Source organism: Pogoniulus pusillus, chromosome 23 (assembly GCF_015220805.1).
Source record: "Pogoniulus pusillus isolate bPogPus1 chromosome 23, bPogPus1.pri, whole genome shotgun sequence".
Lineage (NCBI taxonomy): Eukaryota > Metazoa > Chordata > Aves > Piciformes > Lybiidae > Pogoniulus > Pogoniulus pusillus.
In genome coordinates, this window is record NC_087286.1 from 18,631,532 (window position 1) to 18,646,125 (window position 14,594).

The window sequence follows — 14,594 nt, forward strand, 5'->3', positions numbered from 1 at the left end:
CAAGTAGTATTATTACCAGCTGTTGGGAAAGTAAAAAATACTTTCTAAAAATGAAAACAGTGATTCAGACAAAACAGAATCAGCAAAGGAAGTGTAATGCTGGAAGAAGTATCAACCCATTTAATAGACTACTTCGACATTCTTCCCCTGTACTCAGCACTGGTCAGGCTGCACCTTGAGTCCAGTTCTGGGCCACTTAATTTAAGAGAGATGTTGAGGTGCTGGAAGGTGTCCAGAGAAAGGCAGCAAGGCTGGTGAGGGGCCTGGAGCACAGCCCTGTGAGGAGAGGCTGAGGGAGCTGGGGGTGTGCAGCCTGCAGAAGAGGAGGCTCAGGGCAGAGCTCACTGCTGTCTACAACTACCTGAAGGGAGGCTGTAGCCAGGTGGGGTTGGTCTCTTGTCCCAGACAACCAGCAATAGAACAAGGGGACAGAGTCTCAAGTTGTGCCAGGGGAGGTCTAGGCTGGATATTAGGAGGAAGTTGTTGGCAGAGAGAGTGATTGGCATTGGAATGGGCTGCCCAGGGAGGTGGAGTCACCATCCCTGGGGATGGTGAAGCCAAGCCTGGCTGGGGCACTTAGTGCTGTAGTCTGGTTGACTGGCTAGGGCTGGGTGAGCTTGGAGGTCTCTTCCAAGCTGGCTGATTCTATGATTCAATTCCAGTGATGTCATATCTAAGTAAACACATCACAACAAGTATTTCAGGCAGTACTCTAGAATATCATGTTCTGTCATTCTACAGTAAAGAATCTGACTTCAAGTACTTGGTAAATAGGGTTTTCTTAAAACCTAAAATGTGAGTAATTAGAAAATCCTGTCAGCTACTCTCCCAACTTTCCTGTGTTGTTCCCATTTCACAAATGCCACATTTAGGTCTCTGCGTCATTTGGGTGTCACCAAATAAGACTTCTGCACCCAGGGAACATTTTGTAATTGTTCCTTGTTTTGACAGTGATCCCACAGCAGAGAACAAGCCACAAGGGCAGGTTTCACATTTAAAAAGGAGCTGAACATAATGGCATGATTCACTGGAAACAAAAGTTCATATAGAATTGTTGCTTCAGTGCATTTTTGCTTCCTGCTGAGACAATCTTTGTTAACAGATTTCCTTTCCTATTTCACCCCTCAGCAGAATGAGCTGCCTGTTTTCTATTGTCTCCTGGACACCTCCCACAAGCTATGAATATGTCATTTAGTGACTACATAAAACATAGGTAGATTCTGGCTCTTGTAATTCGCAGATATTGAGAATATCATACTATTTATCACCACAGGAAACATCAAAGCAGCACCAGAAACACTTTTAGACTGAGATTATGATGTCATTCTTTGTTCTTATCAATGAAGAAAACAGCTTGATTCGTGTAAGAACATTGCTTTAGCTCCATAGCCTTTCTTGACTACGCAGACTGTGCCAGAATGAGCTTATTCTAAGCAATCAGAGCCTCAGAACAGTGCAAGTTACTTGAAGATTCTGTTGTGAGTCTCTAGAATGGCACAGAATCATAGAATCAACTAGGTTGGAAGAGACCTCCAAGCTCATTCAGTCCAACCTAGCACCCAGCCCTAGCCAATCAACCAGACCATGGCACTAAGTGCCTCATCCAGGCTTTTCTCAAACACCTCCAAGGATGACAGCCTCACCTCCCTGGGCAGCCTATTCCAATGCCAATCACTCTCTCTGTGAAGACCTTCCTCCTAACATCCAGGCTGGATCTTCCCTGGCACAACTTGAGACTGTGTCCCCTATTTGCATCTATCTGTCCCCAGATGCATGTATTTGAAGTATTGTTTTCCCACCGTGTCATACTGTTATCACTGTGATCGGCAGAGCTGAAGTTTGATGTGCTGGAAGAGATTGGTTGTGGAAGGGCACTTCTCCAGGAAGCACTTTCCAAAGTCTGAAGGCAGTATGAAGTATGATGTTGTGGGCCCTTCAAATGTGCTTCAGTCCCATCTATTCACAGTGTGTCAGTAGGTGAGGAAAGTAATTTCCTTAGTGTTTTAGAATCATATCCCTGTTGCTCACAGTCTTCCTGATTTTTCCAGAGGGTGTGTGCTAAGCAACTTCTGAAAGCTCAGTCCTCATGCAGTTTAAGCCAGGCAAGATAAAAACTGAACAAATAACCCTACAAAAATAGCTGTCCTGGCACCTACTCCCACCATTTCCACAATCTCAGTTCCTGACCTTGGACCTGGTCATTTATCTTCTCTGTGCTGTTTTGGAACAAAAATTAGTTATCTCCTATCATTCTGGAGACTAAAGCAATGCAAATGTATCCTCCTGTATCTCCAGTTTTGCCTGCTAAAGAAGTTGCTACCCCACAGCACCTTCCCTGCTTTTCTAGGGCTGTCACAACAGATATGCTGTCTGAAAGCTGTATGCTGATTTGTTCATCCATTTGCCTTCTTTTGGTGACTGAGATCAGTGTCAGGGCAAGATCAGTGGAGAACAGCTGAGGGAGCTGAGATTCTTCAGCCTGGAGAAAAGGAGGCTCAGGGGAGACTTCCTTGCACTTTACCTGAAAAGAGGCTGTAGCAAGGTGGGTGTTTGTCTCTTCTTCCTAGAAACAAATGATAGGATGAAAGGAATTGGCCTCTGCACCAGAAGAGGGTTAGATTGGGCAGTTGAACAAACTTCTCTGAAAGGGTTTTCAAGCACTAGAATGGGCTGGACAAGGAGCTAGTTGAATCACTAACCCTGGGGGCATTTAAAAGATGCAGAGATGTGGTGCTAAAGTACATGGCTTAGCACCAAACTTGGGAGAGTTCACACAGAATGAACCAGTTCAGAAGAGACCTCCGAGATCGAGTCCAACTCATCACCTAACCCTTCTAATGAACTAGACCCTGGCACTATGTGCCTCATCCAGGCTCCTTTTAAACACCTCCAGGGATGGGAACTCCACCACCTCCCCAGGCAGCCCATCCCAATGCCAATCTCTCTTTCTGTGAGGAACTTCTTCCTAACATCCAGCCTGAACCTGCCCTGGCACAGCTTAAGGCTGTGTCCTCTTGTTCTGTTAGATAATGATTGGTCTCTAACATCTTGAAGGTCTTTTCCAACTGAAAAGGTTTTATGATTCTATGTCCTTTCAGTCCATGCTGACTGGTGATGTTAAGAAACCTACATTTAGTTTAAGACAGTCTGTTTTAAGACAATTTAGGAAGTAACCATGAGTAGCTCTGCAAGGAAACACAAGGGAATGTCTGTAGCTCCCCCTCTCCCCCCTCAAAAAAGCAGCAGCTAAAAGTGGTAACCTCAGTTGGCAAAACTAGAGTGGGGAGAAGATGTGTATTCCCTGATTTTAATCATTAGTATCATCTTTTAGTTCATTGGAAGGAAGGAGTGGGTACTAAAGGTTATTATTTAGATAAATGACCCAAAAGACAAGCATAAAAAAGACAGATATGCTGGGTGACAGCAGAACCCATTTCCCCAATCCATTAGCAGTTTTAGTTTTAAACTATAAGGAGATTATCCAATATGTGACACAAAGATGACTGGAAAAAAATGTAATCAGATGACTTGCTTGTTATTAAAAGGAAGGGGTAGGTTGCAACTAAAATGAGCTTTTAAATTAGTGCTTTGTGCACACCACAGTTAAAAAAAACTCCACCACAATTATAAATCAGGATGGCATCATTGATCAAAGTCTCCCATTTTGGCACTTTGCATTTCCTATATGAAATTTATATAATCAAAAGTTTCTGTGCCAAGAAGCATACATCCCTGTGGAAGACAACTCAATGCTGAACACTGACCTTATCTAAGGAACACTTTTATTATGTTGTCATTTATAAGGCAGATTTCATCAACCCCCTGCAAATATTTAACAAGGGACATTTTCTTTCCCCTCTTTTTCCTTTGTTGCTAATTGCTTAGCTTTAACATACCAACATACCAACTATCATTCTATTGTAAGATATGTTCAATATCTTTATTGCTGATCTGGACCAGAGGAATGAGTCCAGCATCAGTAAATTTGCAGATGACACCAAGCTAGGAGCAGGTGTGGATCTGTTGGAGGGTAGGAGAGCCCTGCAGAGTGAGCTGGCCAGGCTGGATGGGCAGAGGCCAATGGGATGAGATTTAACAAGGCCAAATGCAGGGCTCTACACTTTGGCCACAATAACCCTAAGCAGCACTACAGGCTGGGGCCAGAGTGGCTGAGAGCAGCCAGGCAGAGAGGGACCTGGGGGTGCTGGGAGAGAAGAGCTGAACATAAGCAAAAAGGCTGCCCAGGTGGGCAGGAGCACCAATGCCATGCTAGCCTGGATCAGGAACAGTGTGGCCAGCAGGATCAGGGAGGTTATTCTGCCCCTGTACTCAACACTGGTCAGGACACACCTTGAGTGCTGTGTCCAGTTCTGGGCTCCTCAATTCAAGAGAGATGATGAGATACTGAAACATGTCCAGAGAAAGGCATCAAGGCTAGAGAGGAGAGGCTGAGGGAGTTAGGGGTGTGCAGCCTGGAGAAGAGGAGGCTCAGGGCAGACCTCATTGCTGTCTACAACTACCTGAAGGGAGGCTGTAGCCAGGTGGGGTTGCTTTTATCTGCCAGGCAAGAAGCAATAGAAGAAGGGGACACAGTCTCAAGTTGTGGCAGGGGAGGTCTAGGCTGGATGTTAGGAGGAAGTTGTTGTCAGAGAGAGTGATTGGCATTGGAATGGGCTGCCCAGGGAGGTGGTAGAATCACCATCCCTGGAGGTGCTGAAGCAAAGCCTGTTTGGGGCACTTAGTGCCATGGTCTGGTTGATTGGATAGGGCTGGCTGATAGGAAGGAAATATCACAGAAGTATCATAGAATCAACCAGGTTGGAACTGACCTCCAAGATCATCCAGCCCAACCTATCACCTCCCCCTGCACAACTTGAGACTATGTCCCCAAGATTATACTAAATCAATTATGAAATATACTCCATTAGGGGACTACAAAAGTTATTGTTAGGGTAACCTGCTGGTAGGGCAGTTATTTCCTATGCTGCTTTAAAGGAGAATTCATTACTCTAACAACTCTAACAGGTCCTGTTCAGTCTGTGAACACTTGGCACTGGTGCCAAAAAGGAAATATGTTTTGCAACAGAGGTGAAAACAGGAACAATTACAAAAGCTCTGTGCAATTACATTCTTGCTCATGAAAAGGTTTGGTATTTTGCTCCCACGAATAGTTTTGTGACAGGCAGCATACCAACAAGCTAACATTAAAAACAAAGCTCTAAATGACTGGGTATGGATGTGTATGCCCAGTGAGCTGGCTGGTTCTGTACAGCTTCAATATTCCTTTCCTTGGTAGAAATGTCCTCCTTGCTTACTAGTGGCAAAGGTAAGATGCCTGTTTTTAGGACAACTCACATTTGTCTGGATGGATTTCAGAGCAACAGTGTCAGGCTTACAGCAGCCCATTGCAGTACCCAGGTGAAACCCCACACTTAAAATGAGGTATATGTTATATCATTTAGAACATTATGATTACAGAAATCATCTGAAGAGACAGTTTTATTCTTCTTGTTGTAATTGCAGTTGTAAATTCTTAACTGCAGGTGCCATATATTCATTAAGTGTTTAAATAAATCCTCACAGTATGGAGCCCTGATCCCTTGTGGGGAACTTCTGCAGCATTGTAATGATAAAGAAACAAAAAGAAGAATAACCAACTATGCCCTTGCTTATAAGCTATGCCAAGATATTTGTTTGGATTCCTAGCCCTTTAATTAATCCTGAGTGTTTCTAGTTCTATGACCTATGTAATATTACTGCCTGGTTTTGAGGTCTGGAGATGAGAGTAAACTTGAAAGGAAGAGAAGTATACTGGCAATTTGACTATGTTGTTGCTGGTTGCCTGGCAGAAGAGACCAACCCCCACCTGGCTACAACCTCCCCTCAGGTAGTTGCAGACAGCAATGAGGTCACCCCTGAGCCTCCTCTTCTCAAAGCTAAACATCCTCAGCCTCTCCTCACAGGGCTGTGCTCCAGGCCCCTCACCAGCTTCACAGCCCTTCTCTGGACACCTTCCAGTATCTCAACATCTCTTGAATTGAGTGGCCCAGAACTGGACACAGCACTCAAGGTGTGGCTTGACTAATGCTGAGTACAGGGGCAGAATAACCTCCCTTGACCTACTGGCCACACTGGATGAGACACTTAGTGCCATGGTCTGGTTGATTGGCCAGGGCTGGGTGCTAGGTTGGACTGGACGATCTTGGAGGTCTCTTCCAACCTGGTTGATTCTATGATTATATATTCCCCCCCAATATTAAATGTTTAGTATTACAAGGCAATAATGTTGCTATTACCTGTCTACAGGTGAGCTGCCTCATTTCCTTCTCCAGCATTCACAGAAATAGAACACCATAGGCTCTGTAATCCTAATGCTGCTTTGGAAACTGATCACAGCTTCTTTCCATTTCAGTTTCAATATTGAAAGAAACTTGATCTGAAGTGTTTCAACATAGGACCAAAGACCAAATGCAGCTGAGTTCCAGTTCTAACAGTATCATCCTCTTGGCAGCCTTGGCCAAATCCATCTCTAAATTTTGAAGCTTTAAACTTTGTTATGTAAAATAATGATAAAGAAGTTACAGTGTTAACTTGAGCCACATTAGTGGTGGGAGAAATGTTAGATGTGGATGGGGCATTTAGTGCCACGGTCTAGTTGATTGGACAGGGCTGGGTGCTAGGTTGGACTGGATGAGCTTGGAGGTCTCTTCCAGCCTGGCTGATTCTATGTTCTTTGTAAAGGATGGTGAAGGAGTAAAGGTCCTAGGCAAGAAGTGTTATTAGAGATACATCTGAGTAGCAGAGTTCTGATACCAAGCTTACCCTGGGTGTCCTTAAAGAGGAAAGAGCACTGTGATTTAGGCTTGAATATGACCTTGATTTTTTTTAATTCACAAAAGAATTCAACCTGATTCATTAGAGATTTGGAATTCCCTACTCTTCCATAACTTTCACATGCCCAAGTTCAATTGCTTTTCCCATCAGCAGAAAAGGTCATTCTCATTAGGAGACAAATAATGCAGATTAGATGCATCCATTTTGCATATCAGAACATGCAAATGATCCAGTTCTCATTTTTCTTCCCAAGTACTGACCTCTGAGTCAAGTGGAATTTATTCTACTCTAAGCTGAAAGTGAACTTCTATACAATAAAGATGATTGGGTGTCACAGGGCATCTGACATATTTTATCTAACTGTAATTCCAGATATTTGATGGCAGACAGAAAGCCTGTGGCTGAATTTCACAAGAATGAAAAATTAGAAGTCAGCCTAGAGCCCAGTTTTTGTGTAGAAATAGAGGTGATTAAGCAAAATTATTAGACCTGCTCAAGACTAACATCAAAAATTGTTTTAAAGACCAGTGTTTAAGATTGATGTTACCAGCAGCCCCTTGATGCAGACTGGGAATGTAGCCATGGAACAATCTCAGCCTCCAGTAATAAGGAAACAGAGATTCAAGGTCACTTGCAAGCTGAGATGCTTTATATAGCACATTCCAACACTTGCTTACATTCTGGACTGACCATAGGGTCTTATAGTACCAAGGATTGTCCTTTTATTAGGTAATCACTGTGAGTGATTACCAGAGGAGAAAATTCTTGCCATCATTTTCTGTGATGGACAACTCACTATTATTCTGCAGCAGCATTGAAAAACATTGTCACCTTTTGTTCTTCAGTAACTAAAGTTGAATAAGGGTATGAACCAATATTGCTTCCCAGTTCCTTCAAAAATAATTACATGCTAAAAATTGTAATACATCAAAAAATTAATTACATTAGAAGTGCTTACTAATGTTTTGTTACTACTCTCTTTAATCTTGGCATCGTCATGCCATCCATTAATATATTTCAGAAAAATACTATAGGTCACATTGTGAAGTTCTTTTTTTCCCCCCCATGTAGTCAAAACTCATTTTTTCCCCCAATGTAGCTTCAGTGAGGATATTAATTTGGAGTACATGGCTTTGTGACAGAGGAAGGTAACTAAAACAATGCTTAATTTCTGTTCAGTTTGTAATAATGAAACCTGTTAGTTCTTGTATTGAATTCAAGCAGCCATTTAAATATTTCCTCTCTTTTAAATGAAATGGTTTATTTGGGGCACAGGATTCAATGCTATTTCCTTGAGGAAATAGAAGAAAACCTGCATAATAAAATGGTAACCTGAAGAGAGACTCCAACAGTAATTAAATGATACTTGTCTTTCCTTCATATACATATTCACACAAGCTCATATGAAAGAATACTATAACCTGCTGCTTTCTTATAAAGGCAAAAATACCATTTCCAGAAATCAGTAGATACCATCATAGAATCAACCAGGTCAGAAGAGACCTCCAAGCTCAGCCAGTCCAACCTAGCACCCAGCCTTAGCCAATCAACTAGACCATGGTACTAAGTGCCTCACACAGGCCTTTCTTAAACACCTCCAGGGACAGCAACTCCACCACCTCCCTGGGCAGCCCATTCCAATGGCAATCACTCTCTGCCAACAACTTCCTCCTAGCATCCAGCCTAGACATGCCCTGGTATAACTTGAGGCTGTGCGCCCTTGTTCTGTTGCTGGTTGCCTGGAGAGAGATACCAACCCCCCAGGCTATGATTCTAAGCTCATGAACCCTTTATAAGGATGCTGTGAGTGCAGTGCAAGAGGACAATAGAGTTTCTCACCTTCTCTGTTACTCTCAGTACTAAAAATGGCACTGGCCAGACAGAAGCTCTTTGTGTTTGCTTTGAGCATACAGTGTTGCTCAGAGGCACTTCTCTCTACAACAGTGGTGGCTGGTGCAGCTCCCTAAGTTGTATTATTCCTTCTGTGTGAACATGGAATGAACTGGTTCAGAGCATTCGCTCCAATTCATGCTTTTATCTTTGCTAGGTTATTGTCCCCTGGTCTGTCTGGGCAAGTATAGCTGTGTCAATATTGCTGAAGAAATGGTGGGAACAAATTGAACAACAGCAAAGCTGGATGGAATCAGCACTAGAGCCCAAAAGGTACTTGCTTGAGTACTTGAAGTGCTAAAAAGAAATCCTCACTTGGGGTTTTCATAAGCTCCATGAGGATTACTAGCCTGCAGTAATATAAAAATCAATTAGATGTAAGGAATTTGGAGTGGTACAGTGTCTACTGCAGGATTGCTTCATGAGTGCCAAATTATGTGATAGATTTTTTAACATGAGCAGACAAAATACATTCAGTTGTTCTGCAAGGTCCTTTAAGCCATGGAGAAGAGATCTGAGCCTTCTTTGCTTATGAGCTGTTTTAGAGGAAAGCTGGTATTCCCTCAGACCTGTCATGACTCAAGGTATGACCAGAAAATATAAAGGGCATCAGGATGTGCCAGCAGATCTGTAAGATGGGAGGCAGTAGTGGAGGTGTAAGACAGAGGAAGGGAAGGAGTATGGCTGACGTTTCAGCTATTTAAAACACTTTATCTCACTAAGCTGCTGCCAGAGTTTTACTGTGGTGTGTTGCATGAAGAGAACTGGAAAGGTAATGAGCTCAGTGCTGTGCTACTGCTAACACTGCAACAGAAAATCTAAACATAATGCCATAGCAGATAGTCTTATTTAGGACAACACCAATGGTTAAGAATCATAGAATCAACCATGTTGGAAGAGACCTCCAAGCTCATCCAGCCCAACCTAGCACCCAGCCCTATGCAATCAACCAGACCATGGCACTAAGTGCCTCATTCAGTCTTCTTTTGAACACCTCCAGAGACGGCAACTCCACCACCTCCCTGGGCAGCCCATCCCAATGATTCTCCTCACTGGTTTGCTGGCAGTCCGAATGCATTTGAGACTAAATGGCACTTTGGTAACAAAGCTGAAGTGTGGAGAAGACCCATCTGAAAAAGGTTGATTGTTTACTTACTTTGTTGATGATATCCAGGTGTTAAACCACAAAGAGACAACAAACAGGTCTGAAATTACATTCTAATTATGCTAATTCTGGAACCATTAAACTATAAATGGACTAAAGCATGCTATGGGTTAGGGTTTATAAAAGGATCAGAGTAATGGCACTTGGGTGCCTCAATGATAACAGGCCAGAGGGCAGGGAGGTGAACTGTCAGACTGCAGCAGCAGTGTTCAGTGTGGACGTGACTACACAAACAGCAACACTGTCATATGCTGGGCAGCATTACCAGCACTTGAAAGAACACAACATCCTATGCATTGTTTTACCAGTGACCGCAAACTGCAGGGTCATTTCCTGGGGTTTGTTTTTACTCTGCAGGATGAAGTGGCCCCTTTTTATCCAGGTTTCCCGATGTGCCTTAGGTTGGCTTCTATCATATGTTTAGCTTTTGTCAAATTAACTAATAAAAAACAACACTGTTCCTGTAAAAGCTGTATCAGAAATTAATAGTCAGTTATGAGTTATGACTATTGATTTTTATTAAGAATATTGTTAAAAAAGGAAAAACACCTGCAGTTCTTTAAATTTTCAGTCGACAAGAAGCCAATTGCACAGAATTAAACAGTTAAAACAATCAGAACTCGGAGAAGGTAACACAAAACCAGCAAAAATTCTAACTATACTTAATGGAACCTTGGCATTCACTCCAGCATATACTTACGACGCCTTTGGTCCTCGAGTAAGTCTCCTGCATGAAAGATGCTTTCACACTCGTGCTGCTCCTGGGGTGAAATACAAATGTTTGAGGCAGAGGAGGAAGGAGATGCTGCTAAGCCTCTAGTGTGAGCCGCAGACACGTGGCCGCCTGTTAACGAGCCGCAAACGAGGAGATGCTCCCTGCAGGCAAAGGCGCGGGGCAGAAAGGCTACAGTGCAAAGGCAGAAGGAAGAAAAGCAGCTGTAGAAAGACACGGTTTCTAAGTCATCCCCCTTTATATACTCGATTTTGAAATCAAACTGGCCAATACGCACTAGCACCATTGTTCTGGCCAATGAATTCAAAGCCTCCTTTAACTACGCTGGTGCGTTGAGGGCAACACAAGCCACCTGAGACAGATGCTAAGTCCCCTAGCCCTCAAGGCTTTACTGGGGTGAAACCCTTGTTGTTTGCTCTTCTACTCGCTCCCAGACCCCTGCAAGACCCAAAGAGGAGAGCCAGGGTTAAATCTGCCCGGCAGGATTTATGCCCTACGGGGACAAAAGCAAATAAGTTTTGAGGTATCAACACAAAATATACAAAACAATAAGAATGTATCCTATGAAACCTTGTTAACTTCGAACCATCTCCACCATTTAAGTAAGTGCTCACAGAATGACATGACTTAGACCAATGTGGAGAGCTCAGGATGCATAGAATCATAGAACTGTTTAGGTTGGAAGGGACTTCAAGGATCATCCAGTTCTAACTCCCTGCCGTAGGGTTCCCACTAGAACAGGTTGCTCAAGGTCTCATCCGACCTGGCCTTGAATACCTCCAGGGAGGGAGCAGCCACAACCTCCTTGGGTGATCTGTGCCAGTGTCTCACCACCCTCACTGGAAAAAAACCTTTCCTAACATCTAGTTTGAATCTCTCCTCTGCCATTTATAAATCCATGCATGCTCTACTATATGTTGTGTAACTTGACCTTTTCTCTTTCCCGGTACAAGGGCTATGCTCAGTAACATTTAAAGAAAACTAAGCAAGCACAGTGTGATAGTGACTTTCAAAGGGGTGTCCTGTGAAGCTGTGTCAGGATAAATTTAGGTTGGACATTAGGAAACGGTTCATCACTGAGAGTGAGAGTGTGGCTGGTCATGGGAAGAGGCTCCCCAGGGAAGGGGTCACACCATTAATGCCTATTAGACTTCAAGGAATATCTGGACAATGATTGGTCATATGATTAAGTTTTAGGTAGTCCTGTGAGGAACAGGGACTACCTTGATGGATCCTTATGAGCCCATTCTATTTGACTCAGTGATCATAGAATCAATCAGGTTGGAAGAGACCTCCAAGCTCATCCAGTCCAACCTAGCACCCAGCCCTATCCAGTCAACTAGACCATGGCACTAAGTGCCTCATCCAGGCTTTTCTTGAACACCTCCAGGGATGATGGCTCCACCACCTCCTGATCTTAAGCATGCCTTCCTCTTCAAGACATTCTATGATTCTATGTGACACACACTGTCAAACATGCTCACACATCTCATATTCTTTGTAGCATAGACATGCAAGGAACATTCATCATGGCTTATCTCTACAGTATATGGGCAGCATTTGAATTTAACATATGACACAGGACTTAAAGTGATGAAGATGAAAATATTTTAAGAAGTTGGATGAATCACAATCTATTGCTCATTCTACCCTCCCACCTTCAAGGCAATATCAAGTCTCTGGAGTCTTCCATTCAAATACTTAGATATAGGCAAATGTTTGAGTCTAGAGATGGCCTTTGCTTTTTTATATGAGGACTATATATCATCCCAGGGTTTGAGGATCCTGCCATACTTTCTTTTTTAACTTGGAAGTGTAATTACTCTAACGTAGTATCTACTTGAGCATGGAATTTCAATTCTCAAGAGCAAATCAGCTAATTTCATGTTAATAGCCTGATTTTTGTCAAAAGGCCTAGATCTGAGTCCAATTCTGAAAATAAGCATTATCTTATGTTAGAAAATGATCAGTTCTCATGATGTCAGGATTTTCTGCTAGACCACTGGTGAAATTGATGAGTGCTGTATGTTCTGTGGGTGAAATACTGATCATTTGAGCTCTACCTACAGTGTAGCCTTTGATGGGATAACTGCATAGAATAGAATGGCATAGAATAGAACAGAATCAACCAGGTTGGTCATATGATTTTTAGGTAGTCCTGTGAGGAACAGGGACTACCTTGATGGATGCTTATGAACCCACTCTATTTGACTCAGTGATCATGGAATCAACCAGGTTGGAAGAGACCTCCAAGCTCATCCAGTCCAACCTAGCACCCAGCCCTATCCAGTCTACTAAACCATGACACTAAATGCCTCATCCAGTCTCTTCTTGAACACCTCCAGGGACTGTGACTCCACCACCTCCATGGGAAACCCATTCCAATGGCAAATGCATAAATTTCTCCTGGTCAGTGGATCAGACTTGACAGTTGTAGTGGCTCTTTTTAGCCACCCAGCCTTTGATGCTAGCAATATGCTTAGACAGTGAAGTGAAATGTCAGAATGGGAACTAGCAGATACAGTAAAAGTGCATTTTATATATGACTGTTGCATGAAGGAACACGCTCTGAAATTTATTTGCAATGTCCTTGAACAACGTTGAATTCTCCAGGTTATGTGGTGCCTGTGAAGCAAACCTATTCATTTGGCTAATGAGACAGAGGAGGAAGATAAAGATTTTTAAAATGCCTGGCATCATATTTTATTAGTCACCCAATATAATTATTGACAGGGATCGAGGATCTTAAGTTCCAGAAAAGGACTACTTATTATCTTAACACTCCTGAGATGCATTAAACACATTTGAATTTAATTAGAAAGGAGTATCCATGATTTAAGAATAAATCTTGCACCTATTAATTTTAGAAATTAAGATGATTTATTTCCTTTAAAATTTCCAGCGTTTTGGATAAAAGTCCTTCATAAAATTTCTATGGCTTACTTTCAAAGACTAAGTTTATACAATGTGATTCTTGTCAACCAGACTGAAAAATGGTTGTATTACTGGATAGATATTTGAAATGCCTCATGTGTGGTATTTAACAGCACAGTCATCTTAGTCATCATGAGTCACATACTGAATTTCAGAGAGAAAAATAGAATGATTGATCCAAAAATGGGGGTTTATTGCTTAAAGATTTGGCAGTGCAACCTATCCTCTCAAAAAAACTGTAAACAGGGTTCTGCACTTTGGCCACAACAACCCCAAGCAGCGCTACAGGCTGGGGACAGAGTGGCTGGAAAGCAGCCAGGAAGAAAGGGACCTGGGGGTACTGATAGATAGTAGACTGAAGATGAGCCAAAAGTGTGCCCAGGTGGCCAAGAGAGCCAATGGCATCCTGGCCTGTATCAGGAACAGTGTGGGCAGCAGGACAAGGGAGGTTATTCTGTCCCTGTACTCAGCACTGCTCAGGCCACACCTTGAGTGCTGTGTCCAGTTCTGGGCCCCTCAATTCAAGAGAGATGTTGAGGTGCTGGAAGGTGTCCAGAGAAGGGTGACAAAGCTGGTGAGGGGCCTGGAACACAAACCCCATGAGGAGAGGCTGAGGGAGCTGGGGTCGTTTAGCCTAGAGAAGAGGAGGCTCAGGGGTGACCTCATTGCTGTCTACAACTACCTGAAGGGAGGCTGTAGCCAGGTGGGGGTTAAGTCTCTTCTCTCAGGCAACCAGCAATAGAACAAGGGGACAGAGTCTCAAGTTGTTCTGGGGGAGGTCTAGGCTGGATGTTAGGAGGAAGTTGTTGGCAGAGAGAGTGATTGGCATTGGAATGGGCTGCCCAGGGAGGTGGTCAAGCAAAGACTGGATGAGGCACTTAGTGCCATGGTCTGCTTGATCGGATAGGGCTGGGTGATGGATTGGACTGGATGATGTTGGAGGTCTCTTCCAACCTGGTTGGTTCTATGATTCTGTGATTCTCAAGGCTGTGTAACTAACAGAAGAATAACTTGAGGATAGTTCAGAATGAGCACAGA